This window comes from Mustela nivalis (assembly GCF_964662115.1).
Source record: "Mustela nivalis genome assembly, chromosome: 8".
NCBI lineage: Eukaryota > Metazoa > Chordata > Mammalia > Carnivora > Mustelidae > Mustela > Mustela nivalis.
The window spans coordinates 90,412,773-90,435,811 of NC_139027.1; the positions used below are offsets into that span (position 1 = coordinate 90,412,773).

Genomic DNA, 23,039 nt, shown 5'->3' on the forward strand with positions numbered 1-23,039 from the left:
GGGCAGCCCAGGCCTGGGCTATTACAGCAAAGCTGCAGCCTGAAGGGCACGCGTGAGATCTGTGCTTTGAGCTGTCAGAGTCTCACGGAGAAAAAAAAGAGAAATGAATCATCATTTGACCATGACATTCCCACTAAAGGGGAGGACAGTGGGAGAAGAGCAAGGGAAGAGGAAAGAAAAATCTCAAAATAAATGTGGGGTGGACGGCAGGAGGAGGGGGGGCAGGTGTGGCGATTGAACCAACGCTAGCCAAACACACGATTCCGCCCATTCTAGAGCGGACTGGACACAAACATGCTCCCACATCTACTTGTGGACTGCGTTTTGTTGGCCAGTAGCGAGGTGATTCTTTAAGAGCTCTGAGAACCCAAACTTGTGGCCTCCCAGCAGCTGAGCCGAAGTGGAGCTGGGAGCTGCCCAGACGACCCGAGGCTGCCAGATGACCACCTTCCTCCCTACTGATCACTGGAGCCAAGCTCGGCGGGGGAGAAGCCACGCTCGCGGGTGGGTGCGGGGGCTAAGGGCGGAAGCCGGGTTCCCACAGAGGACTCTGCGCCCAGGCGGCTGCAGCGGCGGCGCAAGGGGACCGGAGGCCTGACACCGGGACGCGCCCCCCACTCTGGACAACCGGCCGCAGAAGTAAAGGGCCAGCATCGCGCCACAGCTATGCTTCCCGCGGGACAATCTCGGGAGAAGGTCCTGGAAGAGGCTCGCAGGCCGATTTTCCGAGGGAAACGGCGAGGTGGGGAGGGAGCGCCCCTGACCCTACCCGCCCTCCCCTCTCCCGCTCACGCCGCATCACCAGCGGAGGGGCTGCTCCGCAGAAACTTACTCGAGGTTGTAGTTCGCCCTCCGCCGCATGGGGGCCGCATCACCTGCTGGCTCGGCGTTAGCGGTCCGCACCCCTCTCTTGGCGGAGGCAGGCGGAGGCGGGCCTGCGGAGTCCTCTTTCATTGGCCGGGGTGCAGACGCTGCCATGTTGGAGGAAGCAGTGCCTTCTGTTCGGTGGAAACGCCGTGGCTTCACCGGTAGCGTCGGTAGGAGCGCAGCCTCCTACCTTTCCTCCTCGCTCGAGTGTCGGTGCTGAGAGGCGGCGGCCGGCGGGATGGAGAGAAGTAGGATGAACCTGCCCAAGGGGCCGGACAGGCTCTGCTTCGACAAGGACGTGTTCATGAAGGTGCGCGCCTGGGCTCTGCTCCCCGGAGCTGGGACGTGGGTGGCCTGCCCTTCTTGGCCCTCCGGGGCCTCTCCTCGGGCTTCTCCTGTGGGCTTCCTGGGCCGTCCCCGCCCCGGACGGGTCCTCGGCAGGGACCTCACTGCACTTCGCAGTGAGTCTCTTGGCCTCGGGTGGGCTAGGTGCAACCTGGAGAAAGCACTCCTGTGAAATCGTGCACATTGAATGAAAAGGCCTGAAAGTTCAGGGCAAGTGGTTTTGAGCTAAACATAAAAGCCCCGGACCCGTAGGACCCGCCTCTGGTACCGTGCGGCACAGTCAGACCGCCGCTCCCCCAGCCTGACAGAAGCCTCCCAGTGCCTTGTGCCTAGAAGCTCAGCGTCTGTGCGTTGAACACATCTCTGAACACACGTACTTACCAGGAATCGGGTCAAAAAGGCACTTAAGCTAACGTTTATGCCTGACTTTTGTCTTAAGCTCAGAATGAGAAATCTGAAAGACTGTACTGTCCTTACTGGTTCTGGTCCAGTACTACAAAGCATACCAAGCTCCTTTTCTAATGTTTCCCTACTTCTCTTGGTGAAGTCAGCCTGAAGCTGGCAGCATATAACTGTAGGACATAAACTTACAGAATAGAAATTTAAACTGAAAAGACTTTACTGACAGGAAAGGTTCATCAGACATAGCCTTGAAAATGTCCCAAGGTTTGAATCAGAGCCAGGAGGAGCTTTATCTGTTTTCTGTATCCCTCTGGGTCTGTACTTAAACTATCAAAACGTATATGTTTAATTTCTAAGGATTGGGATTTAGTAGCTGGTTTCAGTGTTAAAAAGTTTTGGCTCTGTAGGTACCTAAAATTCTGAAGAGTTTGAATTTCTTACTTTTTTATGGCTTCAAGTCATAATATGTTTTTTTCTTTTTTGGGTTAACCAGCTAGTTCCTTTTTGATACTTGCATTCAGATCACATCTCCCAAACTCTGGCTTTAAAAGTCCTTATGTCTGGATCCTCTGCGGTGTGGCCATATCATTTTTAATATGTAGGGATGTCTAGACGAAGGTATATTGTACTCTTGTTCTTGTATGGTGATGTTAAGCCACTGTAATAAAAGGTGTAAAGTGAATGGAGTGTCTGAAGGAGAGCACAGAGTGAATTCTCTGATCCAGAAACCTTTTGTTAATGAAGGACACGTGATGAGGAGAGAGGTCATTGGAAGAAGAAAAGGCACACACATAGACTTAAAGAATCTCAAAGCACGGAATTCTCTTTAGCTTGTCTGTCTTTGGACTTCGTCAGGCTTTCTTTGGGCCTAACACTAGCATTTTCTAACACTTCCTAGCCCTGCCATCTTTCTCACTCTGAGCTGACAGAATGCCTTTGGTCAAAGCAGCTTCGGAAAATAGAAATCTCAAAATAGCAGTTCTAAAGTAGGACTTAGAGGTAGGAAGAGAGCAAACTGGGAAAGTGGCTAGAATGCCAGCAATTCCATATTCTTTCAAAGCTCTGAAATTTCTGAATATAATGTACAATTTGTAGTGTTAATGAACATGACCCCTTCATACATAGAAGGAAAATACATGGAACAGCTGTTCTGTGTAAAGTGGTATTGATCTTCTATGTGGGAGCTGGAGATAAAGGTTATTTGCAATTTCTGTTTCCATCAGAGAGATGTTTTGTTAAGTTACAGTTCCGAGGCAGAAATGAGCGGAGAGCTTGCTGTCGGGGTTGTATTTCTACATAGGTGTCTTGTTTGGCACATTTTGGAATGAGACTGGGATGGTAGAAAGGGAGATGGGGTGGGGCTGCGGGTTGCACCTTGGACACTGCATACATTGAGGGGTCCACGTTGATGCAGTCTTCATGGTAGAGCTGCAGTCAGGTTTACAGCAGGAAGTTGCATGGTCATATCTGTTGAGTTCGAGCTGACTGGTGGCAGGAGACTACTTAAAAAGTCATGTTTATGAGATCTAATAAGAAATAGAAGGGGAAAGGTATGCAAAAGAGGTAGGTGATCAAAGTGCAGGAATGGCAGATGGGGAAGGGTCACCTGGGGCAGAGGCACTGGCAACATCATACTTTGTCGGCTTAGAAATCCAAAAATCCTTTGGGTTGACAGCCAACTAATAGATGAGCAGGACATAAGGTATTGGTAGTAGGGGGAGAAAGTGGCATAACAGATAAATTAGACCATTTACATGGGTGTGCTATTGACATCACAAGTAGCCTTCCTCTTTCATCTCCAGTCGTACAGAAAAATTAGCAGCCATCCCACGGGACCTCTTCCATCCTGCTGACCATGATCCCATTCTTGTATTTGTCCCCTTCTCCTCCTCGCCTGGTACGGGGAGGGGCTCTCCTTCCTCCTCGGGTTCAGTCTCCACTCTGGCTCGGAGTCCATGCCCTCCCGCCCTTCCAGGAGCCTGCAAGGATCCTCTCCCCTGCACTCCTTCCCATCACGCGCTCCTGTTTGATCCTCTCCCACTTGACTGCCCCACCTCTAGGTATTGCCCTGTCACTGTCGCGCATCACAGCCAGTGCTCAGGGGTTGACTTGACTTTCCCACCTTCCACCCTTCAGGCCCTGTCGTTCCACTAAAGAGTTCTTACCAAAACTGTTTCTAAGTCAGCGCACCTGACCTTTCTCTGTCTCCTTACTCGACATCGCAGTAGACCAAATGCTCTGCATTGCTTTCTGTCTTTCTTCTACCTCTCTGATGTGTCTCCTGTGCAGAGTCATGCTCCTGGTAGCCACTGAATGCTAATTATGGGCTCAGCCCCGTGTTCCTTTCTTTTCCTAGATGACCTTTTGTGCAGCTTCATGACCACCTATCAGCAGGTAAGGCAGATTCCTGTCTCTGGTCCACACGCTTCCTGAGCACCAGTTCTGTGTATCGGACTTGCTGACCTTTCTTCTCGGATGTGTCTGTGGCCCCTCAGACTCATCAGGCTCAAGACGGAATTCATGAGCACCTCCTCCACGGAAAACCACCTTTCTTATTCTATTGCCTCTCTCGGTAAACACTTCATCCGTTTAGCCTGGAGTCGGGAAACCAGAAGTCAACTCCTACTCTGTCACCTTTCCAAAATCTAGTCTGTTACACCAAGTCCTGTGGATTTCGCTTACTAAACCTCTTGAGTCCATATACTTCTTTCCATCTCTTCTCGTACCTTTGCAGTGCGCCCTTGCCATCACACCGTAGAAGCTTCTCACCCAGTCTCCATGTGCCTTCCTTGTCTTTCTGGCCCCTGGTCTACACTGCAGGCGAGCCACTCTTGTCAGAATGCGGATGTGATCTTGTATGTACCAGGTGACTGGTCAGTCCACCAGCTCTTGAAAAACCATTTTCCCACGCACTCGAACGTATTTCAAAGAGAATCAGTACCCCATGGGGTAGTTTTCCTTGGTAGACAGTTTGTTTCTGCAATGAGCCATCTGCCTCCTTTGAACTTCTCTGTGTCAGTTCCTCTCTGGAACCTGTGGCTTCGTTGGCACCCCGGGTAGGCACATGATGACCTTTTCCATGAGAAGTGAAGGCAGGAGCCCTCTGGACAGTGAATGTATGTACCCTCATGTTCCATAGGTAAAAGAACCGTGTGTGGGGGTGGGGGGGTAAGTCCTTGAGTCTCCTCCCTGTTCTAATTGGGTGAACTGGGAATTTTGAGGCAGGAAGCAGGTCCTGTGTGTCCTTGTTTGCAGGGAGCATGCATTCTGATGGACAAAACGGAAAAGGGGAAGAATGAGCAGCTGCTCAGATCTGTTTGTACTGTGCTGGCTGATTAGCTGTGACCTGCAGATGTGGGTCCCATCCTCGGCTCTGCTCTCTGCCTGCTTATGTCTGACTTGGGGCAAATCACTCGCCTCCGGCCTTCTGTTTGCTTGTTAGTATAATGAGGTGGTGCTTATCTATGTGATCTTTGCCGGCTCCTCTGAAAAGACTCTAGTCCATCCTGGCTTGCAGATAAGGAAACTGAGGCCTGAGGTGTGATGACTTCCTTTAAAGCCACACAGCTAGTTGGGGCCAATCACAGGCCAGATCTCCTGACCCCCACGCATCAGTCCTTGGAAATCCTACTGTAATATGTTCCTTTCCAGAGGCCACAGGTGGGAACTGAGGGAAGTGGGACAATCAGAACATTAAGAATAGCGCAGAAGATGGCACAATGTCCGCATGCCTTGGCACCTGCATTTCACCAATAGGGCCACCTCTTACCTTAGAAGAAGTTCCCACAGGGCTGGTGATCTGGATGCCTGGCCTGGAGCTTAGCTATGGTAAATGGGACCAGAGGGAAGTGATGGCTGTTTGAGGTGGACTTTGTTGACAGCAGCTGGAGATAGCAGCTGACAGAGGAGGAAGAGGGAAGAGTGACAGACGGCAGATAGCCGCAGGCCCACAGGTCAGCCACTGTTGCCCAGGGTCGCCCATCCCCAGCAGCCGACTTCATATCACAGGATCTGAGTGCTTACCCTGTGGGTTCTTAGTTCGATGTCACGTCTTGATGACAAGATTCCATTCTCTTCCGCATCAGTGTGAGACAGACATCGTAATGAAATTCTAATTAGCCAAATATGGAATGTAAGCCTGGAACTCATTTTATAGAGAAATTTTCTTATGTGAACTACTTTCCCTGATGATAGAGGAGTTGTGACGATGTAACATCAGATAAAGTTTATCTGATTGGCACTTGTAAGAAGGGTTCCCGGCAAAAAAGAACTGTTTTCTTGTTGTTGTTGTCCTCCCTTTTGATCTTTCCTTTCCATTCCTTTTTTTTTTTTTTTTTGTCTTGTGAGCGGTCATCTGATTTATAAAAAGATGCAACAAAAAGTAAAATGGTACAAGATAATCAGTTTCAAAACATAAAAAAGTGAGTGTCTTTAGCCATAGCTCAGAACAGAGGAACTGGGTAAGGAGAATTGCTTGTATGAACTGGCAACAGGAAAAGTTGGTAAAGGAGAGCTGAGGAACTCTATTAAGACATAGGAGTGAGGGGCTCCATCATCATCTGGCATTTGCTCAGTGTCGTCTATATGGTTAGAGATGTCCATGATGGGAACTCCAGCAATCTTCTGGGTCTGGGTCAGCTGATGCCACAGTGTAACACTCTGAAGTACTTCCATACTGAGCAGTCATCTGCATAGTTTGTCTTGTGTGTACGTGGTAATCATTTGAATCTTGGCTCTTTCGCAATCCTTAGAGCCTCTTGATACTTTCACCCCGGTTTCTCAGTTTCAGCCATTACACAGTCAGTTGTACAACTGGTAAACTTGGCACACAGCCCATCCATCATTGACCGGTCAAGTTTGGCTTAAATAGAAAAGTTGATAAAGTCGGTACCAACCAGGATGTGGTAAGTCGGCCCAGCTGTGTGTTTATATTGGAAAAAGCAGGAGGGATGTTGGGGGACTTCTCTTTCCTTGAGTGCATGGGATCCTTCTTTTCTTTCTTTTTAGGTTTTAATCTGTCCTTCTCTCAGAGAAGGATCTCAGAGCTAAGCATTCGCTTCCTGGTCACATAGTTTCTTGCTTTCTCTTGCTTCCCCATGTTCACATCATGCCCATTTCTCCTTGCTTTTGATTTTCTAATTCACTCTTTGTAGTACCATAAAACTTATTTAAATAAAATGTTGGCCTACTAAGTTATTGATTATTAGTAAGTTCTTTGTTCAAAATTTGAGAGCAAGAAGTATTATGTAAATATATCTTTTTGTTATTTAACTAGTCTTACAACATTTAGCATCAAATTTCTTGAAACATTTAAACAAATTAATCACAAACTGGGGCTTGGGCTCTTTCTTTCTTTTTTTTTTTTTTTAAGTAATCTCTATACCCAACATGGGACTTGAACTCACAACCCTGAGATCAAGACCTGCACGCTCCAGTGACTGAACAAGCCAGGTGCCCTTTGGGCTTTTTGTTTTTAAGTTCCTCAGGTGAGGGGGTGCCTTAGTGGCTCAGAGGTTTAAGCTTCTGCCTTCAGCTCAGGTCATGGTCTCAGGGTCCTGGGGTCGAGCCCTGCATGGGACACTCTGCTCAGCATGGAGCATGATTCCCTCCCTCTCTGCCTACTTGTGATCTCTCTCTCTGTGTCAAATAAATAAATAAAATCTTAAAAAAAAAAAAGTTTCTTAAGTGATTCTAATGTGTGACCAGTGTTGAGAACTCTAGCACTGGATAATTCCTTTAAATAGCTCAAGAAATTAATTTTGAAAAGCGAACTAAAAGCCTACATAGATTATGATTGGTGTTAAATTGAGGGGAAAAAAGAGATAAAGAGAAGAAATCAGCTGGAACAGAGTGTAATTAGGTACTCAAATATTTGTTAGATGGATAAATACATTTACGGAATGTAGGGTTTGTTGTTTTTTTTTTTTGTCTCTTCATAAATATGTCAAATGGGTATATAAATTCAAGAAAGGAGTTTGATATAAAATTGATTAAAATGTTAGAACAGAAGTTTTTTAGAATTTTAGTGTTACTATTTCATGATGCTTTTAAGATGATCTCTCTGTAGATGGTGGGAAGATCTTGTTAGCATATGTTTTTAATTTCTCAAGCTTGAATAATTTAGTCACCGAACAAAGATTTAGAATGAGTTTTGGGAGACACAAGTCCTAGATTATGTCCCCACCTAGCTGGGTCAGAGATTTGAGAGCAGGGGCTGGAGGGAAGAGCTCCAAGGACATTTTTGTATACATGCTGATACCTTGGGCGGGAACACTCTTCCCACACTTCCGGTGGCTAGCTCTTTTGTGTCATTTGGATCTCAACTCATTGTTCTATATTTCCTGGTTCATCCAAGTTAAAATACATCCCATTTGTCACTCAACCTTTACTGTGTCCTGTTTTCTTTTTAGCTGTGATCACTATTCATTAATCACTATTTGATCACTGTTCATTAATATAATGTTTGTTTACATATTTATTTTCTCATTTCTGCATTAGAATATCTGCTCCTTAAAAGCAGAGACCTTGTCTTTTCTTTTCCTGACTGTGTCCGCAGGTCTTAGAGCAGAGCTGGAGTTGCATGATAAATATTTGAGGAATATTTATGGGATATACAGGGACATTTATTCATCTCTGTTGTCCATTGTTTTCAAGAATGGTTGGAAACACACACATACGTGAGCTCACACAAACTTTCTATGTCTTTCAACCCCTATGTAGTGTGCAGATTAGTGCTTAACTATTTTGGTTTTTTGTCTCGATGAAATGGGACATGTTTCATAAATTTCATATGCCCTCTTAGTACTTCTCATCATTACAGAGTGATGGTTCTGGGGGATTCTGCTTCTCGTGGAGATAGTATATAGTGATTTTATAAGTCCATGTATCTGGGAAGGAGTGTTTTACTTCTTGGCAGCTTAGAGAACTTCAATCTTTCCAAATTCCATGTAATTTTCATAGCATTAAAGCTACTAATTTCAGATTATTGGTAAGTTTTAAATGATTAATTCCCAGGTTACTTTGAATTAGTCTTTGTTTGCCATCCCTGATTGCAGCTAGTTAGTAAAGTAGCTAAACTTTTAAACTCTACTTGGTTTTAATTTTGAGTGATGTCACTGCTTCTCTCATGGTTAATGGTTCTTAATTACCTGCAGCTTGTCTGGTTTGCTCATTTATTTTCCTGTGTTCCAACACCTCTTGTGATCTCCCAACTTCTGGCCTTTTGGGGGATTTGTACTTTAACTGGGTTCAGATAGGAAATGCCCCTGAGTACAAAGAGAAGATATTTTTCTTCTAACTTCACTATCTCCTATTATTAATGTATTACATTGTTGTGGTGCATGTGTTACAACTGATGAACCAGCATTGATACAGTATTAATTAAAATCCATGGTTTACATTAGGGTTCACTCCTCTTTCTATAGTTCTGTGGGTCTTGACAAATGTATAATGTTATTTACCTACTGTTGGTATCTTACAGCCTAGTTTCATTGCCTTGAAAAACCCTGTACCTCATCTATTTGTTTCTTCTCCTCTCTCTGCACCCTCCTTGCTCACCCCTCAGCCTGGGATCTTTTTACTGTCTAGAGTTTTACCTTTTTAGAGGCACCTGGCTGGCTTAGTTGCTAGGGCATCTGACTCTTGATCTCAGGGTTGTGAGTTCTAGCCACCACATTGGGTATAGAGATGACCTAAACAATAAATAAAAATAAAAATGTTGGTTAATTTTTACCTTTTCCAGAATGCCATAGAGTTGGAATCATATAGTATTTAGCCTTTGAGACTGGTCCTTCACTTAGCAATATGCATTTAAGGTTCTTCGAAGTCTTGTGGCTTAATAATTCATCTTTTAATTGTCGAATAATCCGTTGTGTGGGTGTGGCACAGTGTACCTGTTCACCTACTGAAGGAGATTGGATTGCTTCCAAGTTTTGGCACTTCAGAGAATAAAGCTGCTGTAAATATCCGTGTGCAGGTTTTTGTGTGGACACTAGTTTTAAGCTCTTTTGGGTAAATACAAAGGAGCACAATTACTGATCTTATAGTGAGAATGTGTTTAGTTCTGTGAGAAACTGCCAAGCTGTCTCACACAGTGCCTCCCATTTTGCATTCTGACCAAACAGTGAATGAGAGTTTGGTTGTCCCACATCCTTGCTAGCATTTGGTATTACTAGTGCTTTGGATTTTTTATATTCTACGTGATATGTAATAGTACCTTGTTTAAATTTGCAATTTCTTAATGACATACAAAGTTGAGCATCTTTTCAGATCCTTTTTTTTTTTCGTTTTTAAAGATTCTATTTATTTATTAACAGCACAAGCATACGGAGAGGTAGCAGCAGGCAGCAGGAGAGGGAAAAAAGCAGGCTCCTCGCTGAGCCGGGAGCCCAGTGTGGATTTCAGTCCCAGGACCTGAGCTAAAGGCAGATGCTTAACTGACTGGGGTTCCCAGCCACCGCTCTTTTCACATTTTTAAATTAGGTTTGATTTCTTGTTGCTACTAAGACATCTTTATATTATATTTCTTATTTTAAGTCCTTTACCATGGCTGTGTTTTGCAGATATTTTCTCTACTCTGTGACTGGTCTTTTCATCTCTCTCTCTTTTTTTTTTAAAGATTTTATTTATTTATTTGTCAGAGAAAGAGCGAGCGAGAGTGAGCACAGGCAGACAGAGTGGAAGGCAGAGTCAGAGGGTGAAGCAGGATCCCTGCGGAGCAAGGATCCCAATGTGGGACTCGATCCCAGGACGCTGGGATCGTGACCTGAGCCAAAGGCAGCTGCTTAACCAACTGAGCCACCCAGTTGTCCCGTCTTTTCATTCTCTTAACAGTGTCTTTTACAGAGAAGTTTAATTTTAACAAAGTCCCTCTCATCAATTTTTTTCTTTCGTAGATCATGCTTTTGGTTTTATATCTGAAAAGTCATTGCCAAATCCAAGGATCCCTACATTTTTTCTTATGTCATCTTTAAGAAGTTTTGCATTTTACGTTTAGGTTTTGTGAAAGGTGTGAAAAGTTTGTTTTTATTCTTTTCATTTGTTTGTTTTTTCTTATCAATGTCCCATTGTTCGGTTCCATTTGTTGAAGACTGTCCTTGCCATTGAGTTGCTTTTGCCTGTGTGTGTGGATGTTGTTCTGGGCTCTCCACTCTGTTCCAAGCACCTGTCTCTTTTGCCAGGCACCTTCTGTCTTAATCACTATAGCTTTAATAGTAAGTCTTGAGATTGGGTGGTGGCAATCCTCAATTTCCTTTTTTCCCTGCTATTTAATATTTTGTTGACTACTCTGGGACTCTTGGTTTTCCAGTTTTCCATCCAAATTTTAGAGTCAACATGTTGGTATGCACAGAATAACTTCCTGGCATTTTGATTGGGATTGCATTGAGTCTGTCGATCAGTTTGGGAAGAACTGACCTCTTAACAGTATTGAGTGTTCTTACCCACGATTGTGGACTTTCTTTCCACTTCACATCTTACCTTGCTTGTTATCTTTCATCAGAATTTTATACTTTTTCTCATATAGATCTTGTGCATATTTTGTTAGATTTGCACCTAAGTATTAATTTTTTTGGTATGCTAATGTAAATGGTCTTGTGTTTTTAACTTCAAATTCCACTTGTACATTGCTGGTATATACGAAAGCAATTGACTTTTTAAATTTTTTAATTAAAATTCAATCTCGTTAACATACAGTGTACTTTTAGTTTCATGGTTAGAATTTCGTGATTCATTGGTTGCATACAACACCCAGAGCTCATCCCAACAAGTGCCCTCCTTAATACCCCTCACGCAGTTACCCCAAATTTTCCCTCTCCAGTAACCCTCAGTTTGTTTCCTGTAGTTAAGTCTCTTGTGATTTGCCTCCCTGTCTGTTTCTATTTTTCCTTCCCTTCTCCTATATTCATCTGTTGTTTCTTAAGTTCACATGTGACTGAAACTATATGGTATTTGTCTTCCTCTAGTTCCATCCATGTCCTTGCAAATGGCAAGATTTTGTTCTTTTTGATGGCTGAGTAATGTGTGTGTGTGTGTGTGTGTGTGTGTATGTATACCACATCTTCTTTATCCATTCATCTGTTGATGGACATCTGGGCTCTTTCAATAGTTTGACTATAAACATCTGGGTGCTTTTGCCCCTTCAAATCACTTTGTGTACTTTGGATAAACATCTAATAGGGCAATTGCTAAGTCGTTGGGTTGTTACATTTTTAACTTTTTGAGGAGCCTCCATACTGTTTTCCAGAGTTGCATTCTCACCAACAGTGTAGGAGGATTCCCCTTTCTACACATCTTCGCCAACATCTGTTGTTTCCTGACTTGTTAATTTTAGCCATTTTGACTGATGTAAGGTGGTGTCTCATTGTGGTTTTGATTTGTATTTCCCTGATGCTGAGTGATGTGGAGCCCTTTTTCATGTGTCTGTTGGCCATTTGGATGCCTTCTTTGGTCTGTTCATGTCTTCTGTCCATTTCTTGACTGGATTTTTTTGTTTTTTGGATGTTGAGTTTGATAAATTCTTTATAAATTTTGAATACTGGCCCTTTGTCTGATACATCATTGGAAAGCAATTGACTTCTGAATTTTAACTGTGTATTGTGTAGACTTGCTATAATCACTTGACTAGTTTCAGGAGGGTGTGGGGTGTGAAGTCTTTGTATTTTCTGTAGACAGTCATGTCATCTGTGAACAAAGTTTTATTCTTTCCCAGGTTGTATACCTTTTGTTTCCTTTTCTTACCTTATTTCATTAGTTTGGCCTTCCAGTATAGTATTGAATAGTAGTAGTAGGAGGGACATCCTTGCCTTGATTCCCTGTCTTCTATTTTCTCAGTATTAATATCATGTTAGCTGTGGATTTTTGGAAACATTCTTTATCAAGTTGAGGAAGTCCTCCTATTCTTAGTTTCCTGAGGGTTAATAATGAAGAGGTGTGGATTTTGTTAAATGTTTTTTTTCCTCCCTTCATTGATATGATCATGTGATTTTCTTTCTGTTGATATGATGGATCACATTGATTTTCTAATGTTGAACATTTTCTAATGTTGCATACCTGGAATAAATCCTACATGACCCTGGTGTATAATTTTTTAATATAGTGTTTGCTTTTATTTGCTAATTTTTGTTGAAGATTTTTATGTCTGTGTTCATGAGAGATACTAGTTTATAGTTTCTTTTCTTGTAGTATTGGTTTTGGTGTCAGGGTAATAATGATCTCCTAGAATGATTTAGGAAGTACTCCTTCTAGTTTTACTTTCTGGAAGAGATTTTAGAGAATTGTGTAGTATTCCATAAATGTTTGGTTGAATTTACAGTGATTGGGATTGTTAGCAGTAGCCCTCCCTTCTTTCATCTGATATTAGTAATTTATGTCTTCTACCTTTTTTTCTTTGTTTGACTGGCTAAGGGTCTATCTGTTTTATTGATGTTTTCAAAGAAACAGACTTGGGGTTTATTGATTTAAAAAAAAATTCCTGGTTTTAATTACATTGATTTCTGCTCTAATTTTTATTTTTTTTCTACTTCCTTTAGGGTTTTTTTTTTTAATGATTTTATTCGACACAGAGAGAGTCAGTGAGAGAGGGAATACAGGCAGGAGGAATGGGAGATGGAGAAGCAGCCTCCCTGAGCAGGAAACTCTGATGCAGGGCTCTGTCCCAGGACCCTAGGACCATGTCCTGAGCCAAAGGCAGATGATTAACCAAATGAACCACCCAGGAGCCCCTCCTTACTTTAGATTTGATTTTGTTGTTGTTGCCTAAAATGGAAGCTTAGATTATTGACTTTAATCTTTTTTTTTTCTAATATTTGCATTCAGTACTGTATTTTCCCTTTAAGCAGCATTCCACACATTTTGCTACATTGTATTTTGTTGAGACTGGTCTCCTGTCATTTAGAAGTGTGTCATTTAATCTCCATGTATTTTGGACTTCTTCAACTATCTTCTGTTACTGATTTTTAATTCCATTGCGGTCTGAGAACATATTTGGTATAATTTTTATTTTTAAAAATTTGTTGTGTTTTGTGGCCCAGAATTATTCTGTCTTGATGAGTGTTCCATATGAGCTTAAGAAGAATGTGTGTTGCACTATTACTGGGCGAAATAGTCTGTGTACATCTGTTGTACGGTAATTGATGGTGGTGTTAAGTGTGCCATGTCTGGACTGAATGTCCACATCTGTCAAATCCTTGTTGCCCTGCTGCTGGATCGGCCCATTAATGATGAAGAAGTGTTGAAGTCACCAGCTGTGATAATGGAATTGTTTATTTCTCCCTGCAGTTCTGTTAGGTTGTGTCTTACCTGTGTTGATCAGGCACACATACCTTAAGGATAATTGTGTCTTCTTGGTCAGTCGATTTCTTTATCATTATGTAATGCTGCTCTTTATGCCTGATAATTTTCCTTCTCTGAAATCTGCTTTGTCTGAAATTCATGTAGCTACGCCATTGTTCCTGTGATTAGTGTTACTTTGGATTTTTTTTAATGTATCCTAGCATTTAGCTTGTTGATATTTAAGTTGTTTCATTTTTCATCAAAATATAATTCACAAAGCATAATAGTTGCCATTTTAAAGTGTACTCTTCTCTGGTTTTTAGTATATTTACTGTTTATATGGTACATACGTCACTTCTGTCTAATTCCAGAATGCTTCCATCACCCGAAAAATAAACCTCTTACTTCCAATTCTCCCCTCCCCTTATTCCCTGGCAATCATGAATCTACTTTCTGTTTTTATGGATTTGCCTTTTCTGGAACATCTCATATCAGTGGAATTGTATAACACGTGACCTTTTGTGTCTGGCTTCCTTTAACCTGAGAGTAGAATGTTTTCAGACTTCACTCGTGTTGTAGCATGTAACAGTTTATTCCTTTTTATGGTTGTGTAAGAGGCTCTTCCACATTTTATGTATCCATTCATCAGTTGATGGACGTTGGGTATATACTCTTTTGGCTGTTACGAGCAGCGCTGCTGTGCACATTCATGTACAGGTTGTGGCAGGAACATCTGTTGTCAGTTCTGTCGATGTCATACCCCTAGACGTAGAACTGCTGGGTAATTGTACGTGTGTAACTTCTTGAGGAGCTACCGAGCTGTTTGCTGCCTTAGCCACACTGTTTTACATTCTCACCGACAATACAGGAGGGTTCCAGCTTCTCCGCCTTCTTGCCAGCACTTTTCTTCTTCTTTTTTTTTCTTTTTCTTTTTCTTATTTTACCATAGTTGTCCTAGTGGGTGTGACGTGGCATCTGCATGTGCTTTTGATTCGCATTTCCCCAATGACTAAGGATGTCGAACATCCCGACATGTGCTCTTGACCATCTGTGTATCATCTTTGGAGAAATGTCTATTCAAAAGTCTTTGGCTTGTTTTTAAATTAGGTTATTTGTTTTTTTGTTGTTGAGTTCTAAGAGTATATTTGCATATTCTGGTTATTAGATCCTTGTCAGACAAATGATTTGCAGATACTCTCTCCCATTCTGTGGGTTGTCTTTTCACGTTCTCCGTAGTGTCCTTTGACACACGAAAGTTTTTATTTTGATCAAGTTCAGCTTATCTAATATTTCTTATTGCTTTGTGTATCATGTCTAAGAAAGCTTTTCCCGATCCAAAGTCATACAGATTTTCACCTGTTTTCTCTGAGTGTTACAGTTTTGACTCTTACATTTAAATCTTTGATCCATTTTGAGTTATATTTTTGTGTATGTGTGACGTTGCTGTTCCAAGTTCATTCTTTTGCATGTAGATATTCACTTGTCCCAGTAGTAGGCACTCGAAAAGACTGTTCCCCCCCCCCCCCATTAAATGGTCTTGGCATCCTTGTGAAAAATCAGTTGACCATAAATGTATGGGTTGTAAATACTTTCTTTTTGAATACTTGGGGAATCTACACTATAAAGTAAAACCATTCCTAAAGTAGTAAAACCATTTTTGGTTAAGTGAAATGGGTCTCTATTATGGCACTGTGAGTTTGGGTTTGCTTTTCACAGCAAACGCTGCCTAACCCAGTATTCACAGATGTTCCGAGTTATTTAGTCATGTGTTATGCAACTTTTGTTTATCTGAGAACAAATGCATAAATGGTAAGTTGAGTACTAATATTACCTAATAGCATTTGTTCACTGAGGCTAAGTTATATGATTTATTGATTTATTTATTTATTTAAGATTTTATTTGAGAGTGAGAGAGTGCAGGAGCAGGAGGAAGGGACAGAGGGAGAAGCAGGCTCCTTGCTCAGCAGAGCGCCTGATGTGGAACTCAAACCCAAGAGACTGGGATCATGACCTGAGCCAAAGGAAGATGCTTAACCACATAGGCACCCCAGTTATACAATTTAGAATGCCATCATGAAGTTCAAGAACTTCAACAATGTGTAACTGAGGCAGGGAAAGTGATCGACCTAAAGGTATACAGTTGATGCGTAGGATGGCCAGGATTATGAACCAAGACCCCCTCCTGTGATGTACTACATAACTATGATGTAAGGTCTGAAATTGTCTCAGGAGAGAAAGGTCCAGGCTAATTTGGTCACCAGTGTAAGGAGCAGGTGGCTTTCTGTAGATGACTGTGAAATTACGGTTTGGTATGAAGTCCTTCTCTCCGACACTAGCAGGGTCAGTCTTTGGTTGATTAACTAAAAAAGTCAGTTTAAACAAGTACTCTTAGGGAATGGTACATACAGTTTTTAGCATTTTATTTGGAAAAAATATATGTACATTTATTCTCCATTGAAACAGTGCCAGGTCTTTTCTCTGGAAACTGGCCTGCAGATTAGATTTCTGAGTTATCACAGCACTTGGGTCGCTCAATAGGTTAGGCATCTACCTTCGGTTCAGGTCATGACCTCGGGGTCCTGGGATGGAGTCCCACATTGGGCCCCCTGTTCAGCAGGGAATCTCCTCCCATTGCCCCTTTCCCTGCTCATACTGTCTGTCTGTGTCTCAAATAAATAAAAAGAATCTTTAAAAAAAGTTTTCTATGTTGTCTTTTTTTGCATTCAGTTTCAGTTTCTTTAACTGAATTGAGTGAGAATCCTGTGGTCACTCCCTCCCTGCCTGGTACTTGGTCATCTCACCCATACCTAACTTAGCAAAAATTTTCTTATTGATTTCTTTGTATCAAATCTTTCCAAAGTAGCTGTGTTAGTTTTCAAAAGAACAGTGATTTTTTTTGCAGTCATATTTTGTTGGTTTACATAGTGTTTAATGAAAAGTAAGTGTAGGTGTCCTTAACTAGTTTGGGAATCATCACATTTGATTCTTTTTTTTTTTTTTAAGATTTATTTATTTGACAGAGAGAAATCACAAGTAGACAGAGAGGCAGCCAGAGAGAGAGAGAGAGGGAAGCAAGCTCCCTGCCGAGCAGAGAGCTCGATGCGGGACCTGATCCCAGGACCCTGAGATCATGACCTGAGCCAAAGGCAGCGGCTTAATCCACTGAGCCACCCAGGCGCCCCATCACATTTGATTCTTGCTGACTAAACAGGTCATGGAGTAGCGGAGTCACAGAGGAATTAGATAGTAATTTATTGCCTCTAAGCATATAAGCCTACCGGGATATCACAGTATTGTAGAGGGTAAACACAGGATAGCTAATCCTGTGAGACCAATACTTGGAAATAGGTTATGAAAGATTTGGAACATCTGTTCAATGGGACACTCAGCATGCACATAAAATATTAATAGAAATGTATGTGTTTTATGTAAAGACATTCAAGTTATATTTTTAGATGGGAAATTTTTTTAATAGAATGGGTTTTTATTTTTTATTTTTTTATTCTTTTTTTAAGATTTTATTTATTTATTTGACAGAGAGAGAGAGAGGTCACAAGGAGGCAGAGAGACAGGCAGAGAGAGGGGGGAAAGTAGGCTCCGGCTGAGCAGAGAGCCTGATGTGAGGCTTGATCTCAGGACCCTGAGATATGACCTGAGCCGAAGGCAGAGGCTTAACCCACTGAGCCACCCAGGTGCCCCTAGATGGGAAATAGTTTAGAAGAGCATGAATATTTGTGTGTGTGTGTGTGTGTGTGTGTACACACATATGTGTGTGTACACACATACATAGATAAGGTCTGGGGTTTCCATTCAAGATGGTGGCATGGGAGGATCTTGATCTCATCTCTTCTATGAAATACACACTGAATCTATAGCTCCATATAGAAAAATTTCCTGTGGAAAAAACCCTACAACTAGCTGAGTGACTCCTACACATTAGGTGAGTAAGGAAAAAAACCTATGTTGAAGTAAGAATCAGTCTTGCCATAAACCCCACCCCTGGTACAGCGACCTGGGATTGGGAGGGTACTCAAAACCCCAGGCTTCTCCCTGAGGAGCAAAGGGTTTGAGCCCCACTTCTGGCACCCCAACTTCCAAGACGTACATCTAAGAGACAAGACCCCAAAACATCCAGCTTTGAAAGCCATCAGAGCTTGCACCCATGAGACCCACAAGGCTATAGCAAACTGAGAAACAGTTCTTAAAGCAGTCCCGCGAGTAGACTGACCCACCCTGGAACTCAGCACAGAAGCAGCATACTGAAATGGGATTAGATTTCTGTGAAAGAGGCTCATTTGCTTATCTTAAAGCCCTGAGGGGCAGGCATCTAATTTAACGTGGATCTGGGAGCCTAGTAAGGTATTCTCCAAAGATGGAGCTGATGGGTACCATCTTTGCGCTGTCCCTCTACCTCGCTTCTGCTTTCTGGTATCTCCTGGAAAGGAGCTTGAATGCTCGTATGATGCCCCGAGGTTTGCAGTTGCTACCCAGGTATAACTCTAGATCACCTGGCTCAAGCAGCCAGCAAGATTCACACTCACGGTAGTGAGTATCACAGTATTTACAACAACCAAGACTTGGAAATAACTAAAGTGTCCACCAATGGGGTGAATGGATAAAGACAATGTGTGTGTATACGATGGAATATTAACCATAAAAAGAAGGAAGTCTTGCCATTTGCAACAACATGGATGGACCTTGAGGATATTGTGCTGAGTGAAATAAGTCAGACAGAGAAAGAGAAATACTGTATGATCTCCCTCACATGTGGAATCTAAGAAACAAATCAAAATGAAGTCATAGAGAACAGATTGGTGGTTGCCAGAGGCGAGGTTGTGGAGGAAATAGATGAAGGGGTCCAGTGGTATAAACTTCCAGTTAATAACATAAGCCTTGGGGATGTAATGTACATCATAGTGACTGTAGTAAATAATACTGTGTATTATTGTATATTAATTTTATTATTTTTTATTAGAAATATGTATTATTAGCCCCAGGTTTACAGGTCTGTGAATTGTCAGGCTTACACACTTCCCAGCACTCACCGTAGTACCTACCTTCCCCAATGTCCACAACCCCACGACCCTCTCCATATACCCCTCCCTCCAGCAACCCTCAGTTTGTTTTGTGAGATTAAGAGTCTCTTATGGTTTGTCTCCCTCCCAATCCAATATTTTTTTTTAAGATTTAATTTATTTATTGGACAGACAGAAATCACAAGTAGGCAGAGAGGCAGGCAGAGAGAGAGGAGGAAGCAGGATCCCCGTTGAGCAGAGAGCCCGATGTGGCCTCGATTCCAGGACCCTGTGATCATGACCTGAGCCGAAGGCAGAGGCTTTAACCCACTGAGCCACCCAGGTGCCCCCCTCCGAATCCAATCTTGTTTCATTTTTCCTTCCCTACCCCCACACCCCCCACTTTGCCTCTCAAATTCCTCATATCAGGGAGATTGTATGATAATTGTCTTTCTCTGATTATTTCACTCAGCATACCTTCTAGTTCCATCCACGTCATTGCACATGGCAAGATTTCATTTCTTTTGATGGCTGCATAGTATAATATATATATATATATATATATGTATCTATATATATATATATTTTTTTTAAGATTTTATTTATTTATTTGACAGAGATCACAAGTAGGAAGAGAGGCAGGCAGAGAGAGAGGAAGAAACAGGCTCCCTGCTGAGGAGAGAACCTGATGTGGGGCTCGATCCAAGGTCCCTGGAATCATGACCTGAGCCGAAGGCAGAGGCCTTAACTCACTGAGCTACCCAGGTGCCGTATATTATTATATATTTAAAGTTGCTAAAGCTTAATAGTTCTTAGCACAAGAAAAAAATGTGTATGTTTGGTGATGGATGTTAACTAGTCTTAGGGTGATCATTTCACAACAGATAAAAATATGGAATTTTTTCCCTGATATGAGGAAGTGGTGATGCAACATGGAGGCTTAAGTGGGTAGGAGAAGAATAAATGAAACAAGATGGGATTGGGAGGGAGACAAACCATAAGTGACTCTTAATCTCACAAAACAAACTGAGGGTTGCTGGGGGGAGGGGGTTTGGGAGAAGAGGGTGGGATTATGGACATTGGGGAGGGTATGTGCTTTGGTGAGTGCTGTGAAGTGTGTAAACCTGGTGATTCACAGACCTGTACCCCTGGGGATAAAAATATATGTTTATAAAAAATAAAAAATTAAAAAAAAATGGAATTTTTATGTTGTACGCCTGAAACTAACATGTGTCCATTATATGTCAGTTTCTTTAAAAAGTAATTGATATTTTATTTTTTTAAAAATTATTTATTTATTAGACAGAGATCACAAGTAGGCAGAGAGGCAGGCAGAGAGAGAGACAGGGAAGCAGGCTCCCTGCTGAGCAGAAAGCCCAATGTGGGCTTGAACCCATAACCACTGAACCAGCCAGGCACCCCAAAAGTAATTTATATTTTAAAGAGAAAGACTATGGCACCTGGGTGGCTCAGTCAGTTAAGCGTCTGCCTTCGGTTGAGATCTTGATTTCAGGGTCTTGGAATGAACCCTGGCATCAGGCTCCCAGCTCAGCAGAGAGCTGGCTTCTCCCTCTGCCCCTCCTCCCACTTGTTCTCTCTGTCTCTCTCTCTCAAATAAATAAAATCTTAAAAAAAAAAAAAGTAAAGAGACCAAAACAAAGTCTGGAAGGATGTGAATCGCTGTGTTAAAATTAAGAAGAAAAAGCTGTTTCTATTTTGAGAAGAGCCTCTGAAATGTATAATTAAAAGAAATAAAATGCCTTTAGAGTTAGGCAACAGGAGAGAATGGTCTTGGTGAGGGGCCCCCTTTCCCATAATCTTAGGAAGTGAGCAGACCCCCTGATGTCCTGTGTGTGTTCCCCTGCAGTAATACGGCCTCTTATTCTTTCTCTGATCTTATTTTTCTATGTAAAATGTGGTATCAGTGCAATCATTTTTTCTTTCTGGTTTGATTTTCAGGAAGATTTCAACGTCGATCACTTTGTGTCTGACTGTAGGAAGCGTGTCCAGCTGGAGGAACTAAGAGGAGATCTGGAACTCTACTATAAACTTCTTAAAATAGCCATGGTCGAGCTCATCAACAAGGATTATGCAGATTTTGTCAACCTTTCCACAAACTTGGTAAACCTGAAATTCACAAGTCCTACACACACACACACACACACACACACACACACACACACACTTTCTCTCTCCTTCATATTTATTAAAAGGGCAGAGTTTTTAGAAACCTTTCAGTTGATTACCCCACCAACCCCACCAGAAACTTGAAGAAATTACCAATTTCATTAATAAAAGAACTAAACTTTTTGGAATACATTTTTTTGTTTTAGTTTTTATTCATTTAAGGTTGCTCTAGTTTGATTATGTTTCAAATTCATTAGTCAACAGTGAAAAGTAAAGGATAATAATACCCAAGGGGTTGTTTTATTAGTTGCTAAGTGATTACCCTGAAGTCTTCCTTGATTTAGACTAATTTGTAGGAGCAAATGTCCACCACTCTTACAATGTTTAATTTACTCCCAGGTATATCTGTTAGCCAGAGCTAGGTTGAGGGAACATTGGCCAATATTGATATTTAAAAAGTTTGGTTTTATAAAAATATAAGAATGATTTGCAGTGAGCTTATCAATTGTTTGTAAAAGCCGTTTAGAAATGTTGAATTTTGTTCCTTGGCAGAAAAGTCTCCTTGTTGATGCTTCATTTTGTTTTAAATCTGTTTGTCCAGAGAAGCACAGAAAGTTGCAGCTCCGTGGGAATTTCAAGAAGCATTAAAATTAATGATGCACATTTGCTTTTGGGAAATATACCACTAAGATAAATATCCCAATAGGATTAAAAACCTAGAAAATTTTACTTCTGTTTAATTTCTATTTTTCTCAAGGCTTATAATAATGTTTAAGAGAGACGTAGCCCGTCAGACTTTCACATCAGCTGGCTGAGTATCATCAATTACAGACAGAGAACTGTTCACCTTCTGTGAAAATTTGTCACATTCATTTAAAATGTCATCTAAAGGCAAATTGTTCTTAAGGAAACCTTCGTTTCTCCTGACTTCCCTTATTTTTATAGTTTCATGTATTTCAACAGATTTTTTTCATATTCTATGAACAACATTAATGGCCAAATAACACTTCTGTTGTTTAGCTAGTTATGTAGCAAAATATGGTTGTGCCAAAAAAAACAAGTTAAATCTGGTACTGCTTTGATCGTTAAATAGATACGTCACTATTACTCCTTATCGTGATGTGTTTGTGCCAACCTGGTTTTGCCTTTAGGTTGGCATGGACAAAGCCCTCAATCAACTTTCTGTGCCTTTGGGACAGTTACGAGAAGTTCTGGTAAGTCCCCAATTAATGAAAACAGTCTGCTGTGACGCCTGTTGTCCTCGTCGGCTTTTCTTTAAGAATTCTTTTCATCTGTTAGTTTGGTGGTACTGGTGGTTGTATTTTAACGGTTCATGATTATAATATTCACCTTCAGAAGAGTTGTAAATGATTTTGTTTTTGCATATGCTAAAAACCTAAAAAAACATGTTCGATTTGAAGAAGACATATTCTCAGAGTAGACGACCTTAAAATGTCAGGGGAGAGGAAGCATATTTCCAAATTCAACTTATTAATGCCACTTTGGTCATATGTAAGTGGTTTCTAACTTACGAATGACTTGTATTTTAACAGTTTGTAATCTTGTAAATATCCCCCCCCACCCCACGTAATCTACGTGTGGTTAGGTTCCTGGGCTGATCTACAAAAACTGTGTAATCCCTAATGGAACTGAAGGATAATATAAATAAAATGTAATACTTAATAAATGTTACATTTGCATGTTCTCTCAGAAAAATCTCTGTTGTGGGAATGGGACTCCCCACCTCTAAGCCATTGGGAATAGGAACTCTACCTGGGTGAACAGTGGAGGGGCAGTTGTGGCATCACTTCTTACAGAAAACTGTGCTGCCCTGTCTCCCCTCCCGCCCCCCCCCCGTCTGTGTCTGGTGCCCTGACTTACGGCCTCTGTCCATTCTGATGCCCTGTCGTAAACTTGTCATAAACGACACCATCCTTCCTTGTGTGTCTCCTCTAGCTTGAGTGGCCTCTTGCGTCCCTCCCCTAAGACAGTGCCTGCATCCTAGAGAGAATA

At 41.8% G+C, this 23,039-nt stretch overlaps 2 long non-coding RNA genes and 1 pseudogene across 3 annotated transcripts in view; 1 reads left to right on the top strand and 2 right to left on the bottom strand.

The window, feature by feature from the left end:
• Positions 1-23,039, bottom strand: part of LOC309871357 — a 458,468-nt gene that overhangs the window by 95,317 nt on the left and 340,112 nt on the right. The window lies entirely within an intron of this gene.
• On the top strand, positions 970-21,218 carry LOC309871354. The gene is made up of 2 exons (XR_014315230.1): positions 970-1,177; positions 20,859-21,218. It is a non-coding gene; the product is annotated as an uncharacterized lncRNA (long non-coding RNA).
• LOC309871947 (rRNA-processing protein FCF1 homolog pseudogene) lies at positions 5,617-6,712 on the bottom strand (annotated as a pseudogene). The gene is made up of 2 exons: positions 6,089-6,712; positions 5,617-5,638 (listed from the first exon to the last, which is right to left on the bottom strand). The product of its transcript is annotated as an rRNA-processing protein FCF1 homolog pseudogene (transcript).